Here is a 16,232-nt window from a genome sequence, read left to right on the forward strand (position 1 = left end):
GTACATGGAATCTTGAGGAAACTCAAGATGCTCACTCCAAAAGAGTTTGTGCTTATAAATCATGGCATGTCATTAAGCAATGCTAATGACCTAGTTCTAGAGTTGATATAGAGGAAATGATTCAAGTCCCACATGCTTATGCTATGCGATCGATCATATATACCATAATGTGTACTAGATCTAATGAGTCATATGCCTTGAGCATGACAACTCGTATCATATAAATTTGGCAAGAATCGATGAATCAAAATCAAGAATATTCCTAAGTGTCCTTGGAGTACAAAGGATATGCTCTTGTTAGTATGAATGAGATAAATGTAAAAGTCACATTGATGCTAAATTCTAAGCTAATAGAGACAAATTTGTTCAAAATCGAAGTTCAAGCTATTACTGAATGGTGAACTAGTAGTTTGGAAGAGAAACAAGTAATACAACATAGTGTATTTAACAACAAAATTAGCGTATATTGCAACTAGCTTGACTGCAAAGAAAAACTATGTGACAAAAAGAGAGTTTTATCAATGGCCTTAGTGTTGAATTCAATCATTGATGGTCCTTTTGAAATATCTTGTTACTATAAGGGTGAATTTACCTTGAATAAGGATCCCAAGTCATACAAGATCACATGACATACACTTATTAAGTACCATCCCATTTGATAGTTAGTCAAATGTAAAGAAATCATAGTCAATGGAGTCACATCGAAAGAAAAGCTCTGAATCTATTCCTTAAGCCAATGTCACTGACCAAGTTTGATAGTCTGACAAAGTCAAAAAGGCATTAAATTTGCAAATAAATTGGCGTGAACACATTTAATTTAGTTTATTTTGGTTTGGGAACTTAAGCAGTATAAGTTTTTATCTAATTTTGTGATCTTACTATATGATGGAAACCAATCATTTCATTAGTTTATCAATGTGCTCCTCTTTATCATATTTTGATCCACTTCTAGAATATTAATTTATTTAAACTTCCATAGTCGGTCCTACTTCTAGAAGTAAGTAGTGATTTAATATTGTCATCGAGCATTGGTAGATTGTCTATGGAGATGGGCATACCATAAGATTGCAACTAATACACATGAGTACTTTAAATGGAGATTTTAAAGTATTGGAGTAATCCGCACTTAGAGATTACTTACGGATTCTATCACAAGTAATTTTAAGACGGTAATATCATCTATTCTTAAAATAGAGATGCATGAGGTTTTTGTCCTATAATATGTTGTCTCTTGGTTTGTCCCCAATATTCTTCGTAACTTGCAGTCATACAGGGATTAACAATATATGACATGAGGAGTAAGTGGAATCTATGTAGTCAAAGTTTATTTGGTCATTTTACCTTAATAGGAGAAGTTCATATCTCCGGGGCCCTTGATGATCGTTGTGCCTTTGCAACAGAATGGTTCTCATGTGCGGTTCTACTGTTCAAGAGCAAGAAAGAGTTGTCGATATTGCCTGATCTATCTCTTGGGTGTTATCTGGTAGAGGAGTTCTATGTTGGACTCTTAACAATCTACTCTCCATCAAAGATCTACGAAGGTTTCAAACGACTACAAGGGTATGTTTTCTTGTTTCTTCTATGTATTTTAGTTGCATTAGATATCGTTGATCATTGATCTACTATTTGGTTTATGGTGTTAATTTGTTTATTGCTTCTGTTGTGCGCCCGTGTGGCCAAAGATTCTTCATAACCTATCAATACGTAGCTATGAGTTCACAAATACATGGATATTTTTCGTAAATGACTACATGATTGCATCAATGACTTGAAAGTTTTAACCTTCATATCTAATAGGGTATCATCGATTGTGGTGGCACTGGAAACTATATTTCTAAACACGCATCTTGGTATTTGTAGTCATCATTATTTTTCAAACTTATGAGCTAATTTCGGGAAAAATCCTCAAACAAAAGTCTTGTTCTTAACACCATACAAAGCCTATATAATGTAAGACTTCGATGATATTCTCAAAAGCATTCATCTTACTAGAGAAAAAGAGCATGGCTACTTAAAATCCCCAAACCCTTTAAAAAAAGGCCAATGGGATATTTCAGTGATCTTCATTATAATCTTACAGCATCAAATAACATAGTCTATAAATGCATTATGAGAGATGCACGAAAGAGTTAGTAATGAACAGGGTCGGTCTTGAAAATTCAAATGCCCTGGACGAGTCGGAAAAAAAAGGCCCTTAGGTCTTAACGTGGAACAAATTAAATTACATAAATTGTTTTTTTTAAAACAACGATAAACTTTATAGCAATAAAAATAGCAAAATCATAGTATTTTAATGAGTACCGACTAGTTGTTCCGGATCGGATATTTTATACTACAATTTCACTTAAAATATAAATATTTTAATAAAATGAAGATTTTAAAGGTTAGTTTAGTCATTGGTAAAACGTGACAAAAATCTACTATTCTATTTCAACCGTTCAACGATTCTCTATTGATAACTAGAAGTCCTCGCTATCATTATCTTTTTGGAAGACATTATAAATTAGTGAAACAATTAAACAAATGTGTGCGTAGTGTATTAAAACTCAATAAAAGTAATTAATCTTTAAAAAAATTACATAGTAATTTAATAAAATATTACATGAAGAATCTTGCAATCTCGTTCTTAGTGGATGCAAAAAAAAAAAGGCACGAGAATTTAGTGGAAGCACACAAAGAACGTGTAACCCAATTAAAAAGGCACACACTTGAACAACAAAGGGATTCGAACATGGATAGTTTGCATTAACTTAAGAAAATAGAAGCGCACTTACAATTTGAACCATGAGAAATATATGTTTTTGTTTGAAAGATTTATTATTTATATAAATATTAAATAGACAGTATGACCAAATCTCGGGCCCTATTTTCTCGGGGTCCTGTGCGACTGGCCACCTTACCCGCTTCAAATCCGGCCCTATTAATGAAGCTTGTAAAGTTCTCATGCACGACAATGCAATGGTGGTAGGCTCACCTGCAAAATTAAGGTAGTCTCACCTGCAAAATTGGAAATCCATTCGCTAAAATCACCAAAATGGCAAAACAATATCGTTTTTATGATTATGTATCCCGATTGCTAATTTTGTAGATGAGACCAACAAAATTTATGCCTATTTATTAGAACCCTTTAAATTTTGTTAATTCTTGAAAATTCTTAATAGATTTAGCATAATTTATCTTTTTACTATATGACTATTAACGTGTAAAATACAATTTACAACATGAAAACGTTAACTCCATGACTCATACGAAAATCATGAAAACTATAACTAAATGAAAAGTTAATAATAAAAAGGTTGTTGTTGAGAAATTTAAATGCGTTATGTAATTGAATTTAATACATCAACGTTTTCCTTAAATTCGGCATTAAAATTCATGAAAGTCCATATAGACGGCTGCAGATCACAATGCTTTACATTTTTACAATACAATCACGAAAATCATATATATATATATATATATATATATATATATATATATATATATATATATATATATATATATATATATATATATATATACACACACAGAGGTAGGTTCAAATGTTTCTCACATTTATTGTGTGCTAGAATGCACAAATAGGAATTTAGTATTAATTATATGTATATTAAACGCTATCCATACTTATAACTCGTTTTTATGGAAACTAATTAAATTCGTCATTAATGTCAACAATAATATTCTTTGAGAATGAATTCATATCTGGAAGAATGAGAGTGTATTTCAGCAGAATGAGATTGTATTCTTGTAGAATACACTCTCGTTCTTCATATTTCATGCAACTTTATTGTATTTTAAGTGAGTGAGTCCTGAAACAAAATACGAATTCATATATAAAAATCTAGATGCGAATTTATTCTGAAAGAATGTTATTACTGACATTAATGAGAGATTTAATTATGTTCATAGTTGTATACCATTCTGACAGAATTACATAATATCATTCTAACAAAATGACATTTTGATAGAATAAAATTGGTTTATACCTACAAATTACATTTGAAATTGAATTAATTTGAAAAAAAATCAGATTTTTTAAATCAAAATCATTAATTATCCCATAAATCTCGATTTTTTCCTATTTTAAATTTGTCTCAAATGATTAAAATGCCCTTATGCTGAAATTTGTGTGATCATATGGTATATGTTACCCTATTGTAATATCATAGACCCTCAGATCATGACCTTTGATTCTATTCCATCAGGTGGTCTAGATCTGTGCATTCTGGCACACAATAGTTAGTAAAAACAAAATAACCTACGCATATATATATATATATATATATATACAGAGAGAAGGAGAGAGAGAGAGAGAGGTATGTTCAAATGAGAACATTTATTTAGTTTGAGAACAATTTTAAAAAATACGGAAGACATCATTTAAGTTTTAATGAAATTTAACATAAAGATTCTCTGTGATTTGCTTTTCACTCACAAAACAATCGACACCCCACTCCGATCTCCCCCCGCCCAACACCGCCTTCTTCCGCTTTATCAGCCGGAGCTTCCTCCCTGCCTTCAGGTTTCCATTTTACAACCCAATTCTCTTCGTTTTCCTTGTTCTTATTCCTTTTATATATGTACTTCATGTAATGTAGTTCTTATAACCTGATAATTTTCTGGATCGAATCAGCAGGTCAAGGATTTGACGGTTTGTGTTTGCGGTTTTTGATTGTTTGATTATTCATCGCTTCCATGATACATGTATAAATCATTTGCAAATGATAATTAAATACATATCACAAGTAATTCTGTTGTGCATATGACCAGGTGGTTCTGAAGGTTTATTTGCTCAAAAAACTCGTGAGATCACAGATGATGTTCTTACAACCTATAAAAATCAAGGTAATTTTATAGCAAACATTATTTTGGTAAATAAATAGTTTCATTCCTTGTTTATATCATATTGATGTTTAAGAAATTGGTGTCTCACCTGGTGAAACAAATAGCGCCCACCAGGTGTTTGACAAAATGTCACAAAGAAACATATTTGTTATTAAGATCTAAATACAAACCTTGTTGTTAACATTACTTATTTTACTTTTATAAGGCATTGAACTGAAAATTATTATAACCTGTCTTTTACAAGTAAGACAGAGGTGAATTAAAGAGCTTAATGGGTTAAGTTGGCAACTTAACCCTAATAAGTGTAAAAGTTAAATTTTATTTGAAAATCATTGACTTTGAACCCTCATTAAGCCAGACATTAAGGCCCTTAGGTTAAATTGAATTTCACATCTCTATATCCTAATAAGTAACCAACAATTATGTTAAAAGTGATAAACTTAAGGCTTAACCATTAATTCCTTAATAGAACACCAAAAATGATTTAGAAGATATTATAATCAATTTTCTCAAATCTGTCCTCCAACTTATAAAATCCGTGCAAGTCAATACGCACATCTAAAAATCATGAGACTTAGTTTTCTGGAAATCTTAGTGTGTCTACTTTCTTCAAACTTTGAGCCACATTTCTAAATTCCAAATCCTTGAGGGGTAAAATTGGCAATCTTTTCAGGCTGGTCCATGCTGTCACAGATTTCCTGCACTGTCTTCAAAAAATCATAATAAATTCATCAGAACTCCAAATGCCAAAATTCCAAATCCTATAGTTAGATATGAATGTATAATTTCCAACATATAAAGGGATTGATGTAATTCTTAGTAAATTGATACAGTTTATTCCAAGAGTATTGAGTGGTCCAGAAAGTGACAACTAAAAATTACCAACTTGTAAATTTAATATAAAATAAGCAAAAAATCATTAGAATGAGATTTTTATATTTCTGAAAAGATAAAAGGGGGAAATTTACCAATATAATTTTATCAAAATTTAATAATGTGTTGAAAGGTAAGAAAACATATCCCAAACAGAGGACTACAATCAAAGAGAAAATTAGGAAATATGTACATAAGTTTTATAAGATTAATAAAACAAACACAAGCTAAATAATGTTATAATTTTTGTGTACGTTCTCGGAAAGGAAAGGATCCATCTTGCTCATGCTATCTAATTTTCAAGATCAAGGAGGTGAGTACTAACTCTCCTATTATGTAGGCATTACTTGTTTTATGTTATTGTTCACAGATACCCTAATAACATGTGATTATGTGTGTCTAATCACATATAATTTCTGTGGCTAAGATTCTTTTTTCGCATTCTCGATTCAATAGTTGTTTTTTTTCACTTTAATCATATGTGATTAAATACATTTAATCAAATGTGATTATATGTTTCTAATCACATATGATTTTATTTGGGAAAAAAATCTTGTCTATTTAAATCATATGTGATTAGATACATACAATCACATGTAATTAGATACACGATAACAAATATTGAACCAAGAACGCGAAAACAAATCTTTATCCAATTTAATCATATGTGATTAAATACATATAATCACATGTGATTATATAAATCTAATCACATATGATTTATGTGGACATAATTCATTTTGCTTTGTCGATTTAATATTTGTTCTCATGTATTTTATCACATGTGATTATATGTATAATCGTATCTGATTAGGTGCATGAGCACAACTATTGAATCAAGAAGGAAAAAATGAATCTTGTCCACCTCAAATCATATGTGATTATATACATCTAATCACATGTGATTAATTACACAAAAGCAATTATTCAGTCGAAACCACAAAAATAAATATTGTCTACATAAATCATATCTGATTAAATACATATAATCACATGTGATTATATGTATCCAATCATATATGATTTATGTGGATGAGATTCATTGTCACATTCTCGATTCAAAAATTGTTCTTTGTCCACTGTAACCATATGTGATTAAATACATATAATCATATGTGATTATATGTAGCTAATCACATATGATTTATACAGACAAAAAATCATGATGTCTATATAAATCATATGTGATGAGTTACATATAATCACATATAATTATATACACAAGAGAAACTATTGAATCGAGAACACAAAGATAACTATTGTCCACATATATCATATGTGATTAAATGGATATAATCACATGTGATTATATGTATCTAATCACAAAGAATTTATGTGGAAAATATTTATTTTTCGCGTTCTCGATTCAATTGTTGTTCTTGTGTGCTTAATTACATGAGATTATATGTATCTAATTAGATATGATTTATATGCACAATATTCATTTTCATGTTCTTGTTTAATAGTTGTTCTTGAACATTTAGTCACATATGATTTATGTACACAACATTCATTTTCGCGTTTTTGATTAAATAGTTTTTCTTTTTCCACATTAATCACATGTGATTAATACATACAATCACATATGATTAAATACATAAGAAAAAATATTGAATCATGAATATTATCATTATAAATCATATGCGATTTGATACATATAATCACATGTGATTAGGTAGATGAGTACAACTATTGAATTGAGAAAGAAATAATGAATCTTGTCCACATAAATCATATGTGATTAAATAGATATAATCACATGTGATTAAATATATTAGAACAATTATTGAATCGACGCAAGAACAAATATTTTCCATACGAATCATATGTGATTAAATAAATATAATCACATGTGCTTAAATACACAAGAACAACTATTGAATCAACACGTGAAAACAAATATTGTCCATGTAAATCGTATGTGATTAAATACATATAATCACATGTGATTTAATACACGATGCCAATTATTGAATCGAAAACACGAAATATATACAGCCCACGTAAATAATATTTTATTAAACACATATAATCGCATGTAATTATATGTATCTAATCACATATGATTTACGTGGACAATATTCATTTTTGCATTCTCGATTCACTAGTTTTTCACATGTATTTAATCACATGTGACTATATGTATTTAACGACATATAAATCATATATGATTCGATACATATAATCACATGTGACTCGATACATAGAATCACATGTGATTATATACACTAGAAAAACTAATGAATAAAAAACATAATAACAAATCTTTATAGGTAGGGGTGGGGGTGGTAGCAGCCAGTGGTGGAGGCGGGTGGTGGTGATGGGTGGTGGTGGGTGGGTGGTTGTAAATGGTTGTGATAGTGATGAGTGGTGGTTTTGGTGTGTGGTGGGTGGGTGTGGGTGGTGGAGTTGGGTGGTGATGGTTGGGTAGTGATGATGGTGGCTGGTGACGGGTGGTGGTCGTTGTGCTAGGTGGGTGGTGGTGATGGTGGGTGGTAGTGGGTGGTGGGTAGTGATGGGTGGTTGGCGGTGGTGGGTAGTGATGGGTGATGGTGACGGGTGGTAGTGGTGGTGGTGGGTGGTGGTTGTGGTGGGTGGGTGATGGGTGGTGGGTAGTGATGGGTGGTGCGTAGTGGTTGGTGGTGGTGGGTAGTGATGGGTGGTGGTGGCGGGTGCTGGTGATGGGTGGTAGTTAGTGGTGATGGTGGTGGTGGTGGCGGGTGGTGGTTGGTGGTGGTAGTGGTGGTGGGTGGTAGGTAGTGGTGGGTGGTGGTTGGTGGTGGTGGATAGTGATGGGTGGTGGTGGTGGCGAATGGTGATGATGGGTGGTAGGTAATGGTTGTGGGTGGTGGTGGCAGGAGGTGGTGATGGGTGGAGGAGGTAGGTGGTGGTGGTTGGGTGGTGATGGTAATGGGTGGTGATGGTAGTAACGGGTGGTGGTTGGTGGTGGTAGTGGTAGTGGTGGTGGTGGTGCGTAGTGATGGGTGGTGAGTGGTGGGTGGTGTTTAGTGATGGGTGATGGTAGCGGGTGGTGGTTGGTAGTGGTGGGTAGTGATGGATGGTGGTGGTGACGGATGGTGGTGATGGGTGGTATGTGGTGGTTGTGGGTGGAGGTGGTAGGCGGTGGTGATGAGTGGTAGAGGGGGTTGGTAGTGGTAGGTGGTGGTGGTTGGGTGGTGATGGTGGTGGCGGGTGGTAGTTGGTGGTGGGTAGTGATGTGTGGTGGGTGGTAGTTAGTGGCGGGTGGTGGTGGCAGGTGGTAGTGGTGGCTGGTGTTGGTTGGGTGGTGAGTGGTGTTAGTTAGTGAGTTTTTAATTGTTTGTAACTATTTTTTGATTTATATTAATATTATAATTTTAATTAAAAAAATTGTTTGGTCCAAATTTGTCCTCAAATGCTCTCGCGATAAGAAATGTTCTCGATTGAATGCTCCCCTATATATATATATATATATATATATATATATATATATATATATATATATATATATATATATATATAGAATGGTGACAACATATAATTATGTAGCAAACATCTAGATAATCACATGTATCAATGAGATTATTACCCTCCATGCAAAACTTTCCCATCCTCTCTATTTATCTCTCTCGGCCGAGAGCTAGCAACACACACACACACATACATACACACTTTCAAATTCTCTCCAAAACACTTTCAAGATCCTCCTCCTCCTTCCATCAAGGACTCAAAATTTTACTTGTGTTTCAAGGATCTTCATCAAGTATTTTTCAACCTTTGGTAAGCTGTTATCAAACACAAACATCTCCTTCCATTTTAACATTAAGAACTCCTTCTTACACATCTTTACTCCATGATCATACTCTTAGAAACTTCCTAAGTTCGAAAATCACTAAACAAGTTTGCTAGGACCAAAATCTCTCCATTTCTTCTTCAAAATCGAAACATCAAAGCAAAGGTGAGTTCATACCCCCTTGTTTTCGATTTTTATATGTTTTTGCGGGAGAATACAAGTGTTTATTTGTAGATATATGTATTTATGCATGCTTTGTGTGATTTTCTTGGTTTATGTTGTGATTATGTGATTAAACTTGATGAACCTCAAAAACTCTAACAAAAATGGGTGAGATTCATAAACTAAAACACTCTATACATCATACTACAAAGATAAAAGTGTTATACATGCCTAAGATGTGAAAAACAAAACAAAAATCTTGTATATTGACCATTTTTGACAAGTAAACCAAAGGGTCACATTTGTATAAAAATGAGTTTTTATAACAACTATACTTTCCAAAGGACCAAAAGTGTAATATTGTGCATTATGGGCCTTAAATTTGGGTCTTACGGCTTTTTGGGCCCAAATAGCAAAAATATCAATTTTTGGAGGATTAAAATGTTACTTAAATCAAAACTTGAGCCAAAAATGAAAATAAATGAAAATAAGGGCTGAAAATGACTCTTATTTCAAAATTGGGCCAAAATGTGAATTTTATAAAAATTGGGCCGATAACGTCATTTTATTCAAATAAGGGGCTGAAAATGTAATTTTATACAAAAATGGGCTGAAAATGTCAGTATATGTATTTTTGAGCCAAATCCATCAATTACTAAACATTTGGGGCAAAAATATAAATTTTTATAAACATATGGGCTAAAAGGTTATTTTTTTTACTAAAATAGACCAAAAATGACATTTTATGTAAAATAAGCCTTTAAATGTTAAATTTCGTTCTTAAGGGACTTAAAGTGTAATTTTATAAAACACGAGTTAAAATTTTAGAATTTTGACGCAACGAACGAAAAATATCATCATAACAAAAGACCAGACTTTTATAACATTAGGGATAAATGTTTCTACTAAATGAACTATACTCTAATAAAGAAACGAGATACAACAACGGTACGACTATTGGGCCTAGTACTCCCTATACATACTTATTGGCCTTCATGACCCATTTGCATGTCTATTGGGCCCAATATAATCATTTCATGTCTATTGGGCATTTGTGATCCAATTACATGCTTAATGGGCCTAAATTAGCCTTACATGTTATTGGGCTTTAGTGGCCCATTTACATGCTAATTTAGCGTGGAATAACTCATCATATGCCTAATGGGCTTCAACGTGTCCATTTGCATACTTAACAAGCCTGGAAATAACTTACATGTCTAATGGGCCATAGTTGTCTTTTTTTTTTCATGTTTGTTGGACTTTATCCTTTCACATTCATGTATCATCTGGTGTTCGAAATTCTAAATACATATAACGTTATACATATTCATGTGACAAAAAATGGGATCTAGTGAGACTTCTCGGTTGACACCATTGAGTGTATGGCCGTAGCCTGTAGTTATAGTCAGAGTCTCCTGGAGGGAGAGCGAGAGTTTGTGTATAGATATATACGGGGGTCACTCCCCCACACCTGAGCTGTTCGCTACAGTTAGACTAGGCCAGTCTAGGGTGACAAAACCTTGATCAAAACCGGCGTGTGGAAAAAAATGCCAAGACAGACAAATTAGTCACTATCATGCATGATTATAACGACCCACATAGAGATCCACTATTATCAATACATTACGGGAATCCAAGTGCTTAAATCATATTAATACGAAACAATTCATACGATACGCAAGGACTACCATACTTTTATAAATTAGAAAATATCGGATTTTCTGGGGGAAAATACTATTATTCATTAACTTCTACTTACAACAGATATAATGCAAGGAAATATTGGACCGTTTACTTATACATGTTTTCACTCTGAAATTCACACATGCATCTATACTCGATTTTCAGATCATTTTTCAAACTTTTTACAGAAAATATCGGATTTTCTGGGTTTTGCAATCAATACAAAGACTTTCATTCAAACATGCTTATGAACTCACCAACATTATATATGTTGACCGTTTTCAAAATAACTTGTATTCTCAGGTAACCGTTAAGCAGGGGAACTTTCAAGTATAGGAAATTTATTTTTATGTAATGCCAATCATCGTACAATTAATATTTTGGGAACATGTAACCTAAGACAATGTACTTGATGTGAACAATACCCGTTGTAATATGTAATGTTTAGTGATGATTGTGTTATGTTTCATGTATATTCATTATGATGATAATTCAATTGAAAGTCACATGAGCCCTCAGATGATTCCGCCGTCTGGTTCGGGGGTGTGATAGATTGGTATCAGAGCATTGTTTATAGTGAACTCGCATATCTAACCATACTTGTTATGCAACTATAAATACAATGGGACTAAAACACTCTGAAATAAAGTGCATACATTAAAAGCTATAACATTAAAAGTCTCTAGAGGAAATGGAACACTGTGATTAAACCTAGGCAGTTATGTAGTCGTATTGGGGGTAAATATAGCATGATCAACTATATTTATTCAACATATGACCAACATGTGTTTGGGGGTAATCATGGTGTGAAATTGACCTAGAAGCCTACCCTTTTAATACCCAAAAAGGAGAATATCAAATCAACCTTAAAAGTAATTAAAATACTATAGGAATAATCTAAATATGATTTATTTATACACCTTCGTGCAGACATTATGGCTGGTTTTCACCACCCCGGGGATCCTTATTTTCCCAATCAGGGAAATAACGGGTGGCTGGAAGAACCAGAAGAGGAACCTGAAGAAGACCCTGAATAAGAGGAAGAAGAAAAAGAAGAAATCGAAGGTGGACCTGCAGAACCTGTGGCAGATTTTGGAGGAAAAGCTTCTAGTGATGACAACGATGGTGACTCGGATGCAGAGTTCGTAGTCGTCAATCCACCATTCCCAGTGAGAGTGTCAGCTCACCGAATGGGGCCTAATGGCCCTACACCTCCATGGGGTGTCGATATTTGGAGGTGGAGCAAACAGCAGGGACAACGACCCCTGTTTGGTATGGCGAGAGAATTCTATGACCTGAGGGATGGAGGGCCAGCTGATAGAGAACTACCGGTCATGGTAAGATGATTGAGGGATACTGGTAAATTGGCTTAGAACACTGCTGACCAAATGCACCAAATGTGAGTTGCGGTTGCAAGAGTGGAGTAGGAAACGCAGGAGGTTATCAGAGATTTTCACATGAGACAGGAGATGTGGGAGGCCCGACTTCGGGACACCGAGCGACAGGTGGCTCGACTTTAGGGTGCATCCACTTCTTCGGCACCACCTCCTGACGCATCTCGTCGCGATTAAGATCTGCTCCATCACCTACTAGTATCGTTATGATTTTCCCTTTTATATGTATACTACCTTATGTACTAACGACCATATGTTAAAGTCATTACACTACTCATAGGGTCATCATGCTGGCGGATCATATGTTTTTCCCATGTATTGTATGCCTTTTCGGCAAATTTTCATGTATTAAAAACAATTAGTATTAATGAAAATACTTTATGTTTTTATCGTGATGTTGTTATCTGGTATGTGTTTTATTTCCTTGTTTTATGTAAATACATGGAATCACTTAGATGCACACTTAATGCACCGAGTCTATGGGATTCTAAACTCATAATGCGATACGTACTCAACATCTTTCCGTTCTTCGAAAGAAAGATGCCTCAAAGACCTAACCGTGGAAACAACGCAACACCGACCCCGCCAGAATTAAACTCAGTTGCATTCCAAGCAGCAGTGTTCGTTGCGGTCATTGCAGCACTTGCACAGATTCGCAACGGAAAAACGGAGAAGGCAATGGGTAGGGAACCAGAAGCACAAATCAGGGAACAAACCACGGAACCACACGAACCTACACCTACAAGGACTTCACCAACGCCAAACCTCGAACCTTCAATGGAACAGGAGGCGTAATAGCCCTGAAGCGATGGATTGAGAAGGTGGAAGCAGTTTTTGAAATTTGCAGGTGTCCAAATGGGTGCGAGGTCAAGTTTGCGGCCTGCTTATTCATTGATCAAGCTCTCTCCTGGTGGAATGGCCACGTAGAGGCCATGACACTCACGGTGGCGAACACGATGCCATGGGAAGAACTTAAGGAAATGATGTTGGCTGAATACTGTCCAAGTGGCCAAATTCAGAAGATGGAACAAGAACTGTGGAACCTCATAGTTCAAAATTCCAACATCGACGCATATATATATCCAGGTTTAGTGAGCTATCTCTCTTGTGTCCCAGAATGATCACCTTAGAAGGGAAAAAGATTGAGAGGTTTATCTGGGGATTGACTGTGCCAATCCGAGGGAATGTCATTGCGGCAAACCCTGAGACGTATGATAGTGCAAAGAGTCTGGCCAAGAAATTGTATGATCATGGCAACAAAAGGGTGCCAAAACAGGAGAAGCAGATGTTAAGAAATAAGGTGAGAGCAAGAAAGGGAAAAACAACAAGCGAAAGGTAAAACAAAACTCTGAATCATCAAAGAAACAACAAACTGTGACTGTCCATGCTGCACTCAAGCTACCACCGCACCACATGATCCAGCCTCATCCACACCAAATAATCCCAAGCAATACTCAGGGACCCTACCTAAGTGCAACAAATGCAATTTTCACCATCAGGGAGAATGCAGGGAGATGCACTGCACGAGCTGCAACCGAAAGGGTCACACTGCTAGATTTTGCAGGACATATCCACAACAAAACCAACAATCAAACAACAACAACAACTGCACCAACAACAACAAAAACAATCGCAACAACAACAACAACAACAACAACAATGTTGGGGCCAGTTACACCTGCTATGGTTGTGGAGAAACTGGCCATTTCCGGTGCAACTGCCCCAAATAAAACAATCAAGGGACAGGAGCAGCAGGGAGAGTGCTGACATTGGGTCAAGGTGAAGCAGTGCAGGACCCAGTAGTTGTTACTGGTAAGTTCCTACTTAACAACTCATATGCATGCATCTTATTGGATAGTGGGGCGGGGCAAAGTTTCGTTAGTAATAAATTCAAACACGTACTAATCAACAACCCCAGAAACTCAGCGAAGCCTTCAAGATGGAAATGGCTAATTTGAAAACTGAAACAAGTAAAGATATCTATATAGGATGCACGTTAACACTAAACAACCACTCTTTTCCAAATAGATTTGATGCCTGTAATTATTAGGAGTTTTGATGTGATAATTGGCATGGATTGGTTAAGCCCCCATCATGCTGATATTATGTGTCACGAGAAGGCCGTTCGCCTTCCTCTCTCCAATCACGAAACCCTAATAATCTATAGAGATAAACCCGAAACAAATCTTCACCTCATCTCGTGTATCAAGGCACAAAAGTGTCTACACAAGAAGAACTACGCATTCCTCGCTCACCTTGTGGACAAGGCCATAGAAGAAGTAAACATACAAGATATCCCAGTAGCATGCGACTTTCCGGATGTATTTCCTGAAGAACTTCCAAGAATAACCCTATAAAGACAAGTCAAATTTTGAATCGAACTAATACCGGAAGCCACTCCAATTGCCAAATCACCCTATAGGTTGGCTCCCGCTGAAATGTAGGAATTATCCAGCCAACTAAGTGAACTCCTGGATAAAGGATTCATCAGACTAAGTTTTTCACCGTGGGGAGCTCCAGTTCTTTTCATTAAAAAGAAAGACAGATCCTTCAGGATGTGCATTGACTATAGGGAACTGAATAAGCTCACCATCAACAGCCAGTATCCACTTCCACGAATCGGCGATCTATTTGAACAACTTCAAGGGGCTAGTTACTTTTCGAAGATAGATCTAAGATCCGGTTATCATCAACTCAAAGTCCGAGACGAGGACATTCCAAAGACTGCTTTTTGAACTCTCTACGGTCATTACGAATTTGTCGTGATGCCCTTCGGTCTAACAAATTCCCCCGCTGCATTTATGGACCTCATGAATCGAGTTTACCGCCCATTCCTTGACAATTTCATAATCCTTTTCATCGATGACATTCTCGTATGCTCACAAAATGAAAGAGAGCATAGCCAACTGTTGGATAAGGTGTCTAAGTCCATAACTATTTCTGGTATGTACTTGACCCGAACCGACATGGTCCTTTTGGGTTGCATGGCATCATGCATTTGGATAGACTAAATGAGAGAGATAACACTTGTGGTTTATTAATATATTATAAGTTCTAATATATTAATAGTATTATTTAATTAGTATTGATCAAGAATTAATTTGGAATTAATTAAGTGATCAAAAGATAACTAATTAAATATATGTGTTGATTATGTAAATCATCCATAACTTGTATAGTGGGCTAAGAGGGTCCATGGATTATCAAGTCGGGTTAAACCCATAGGATGCTCCATGGATGGTCCATGGGAGTTACAAACCCATGGGTCATGGAAATGAAGAGCAATGACACATTAGGGTTTACATGGTGTAACCCTAGATGTGTCACAATATATAAGGAACTCATTCTCCACCAAAATCGGTTACACAAAAGAGATAAGAGGGCTAGGACGATTTTTCAAGTGTGTGTATTTTCTCAAAGGTCATTCCAAAAGCATTTGGTGTTGTGTGAAGCATTTGAGGCATCACACTTGGGGTGCTAGGCTCACAAGGTTTCAAGCAATC

Source organism: Lactuca serriola, chromosome 8 (genome assembly GCF_051521515.1).
Source record: "Lactuca serriola cultivar US96UC23 chromosome 8, Lser_US96UC23_V15, whole genome shotgun sequence".
NCBI lineage: Eukaryota > Viridiplantae > Streptophyta > Magnoliopsida > Asterales > Asteraceae > Lactuca > Lactuca serriola.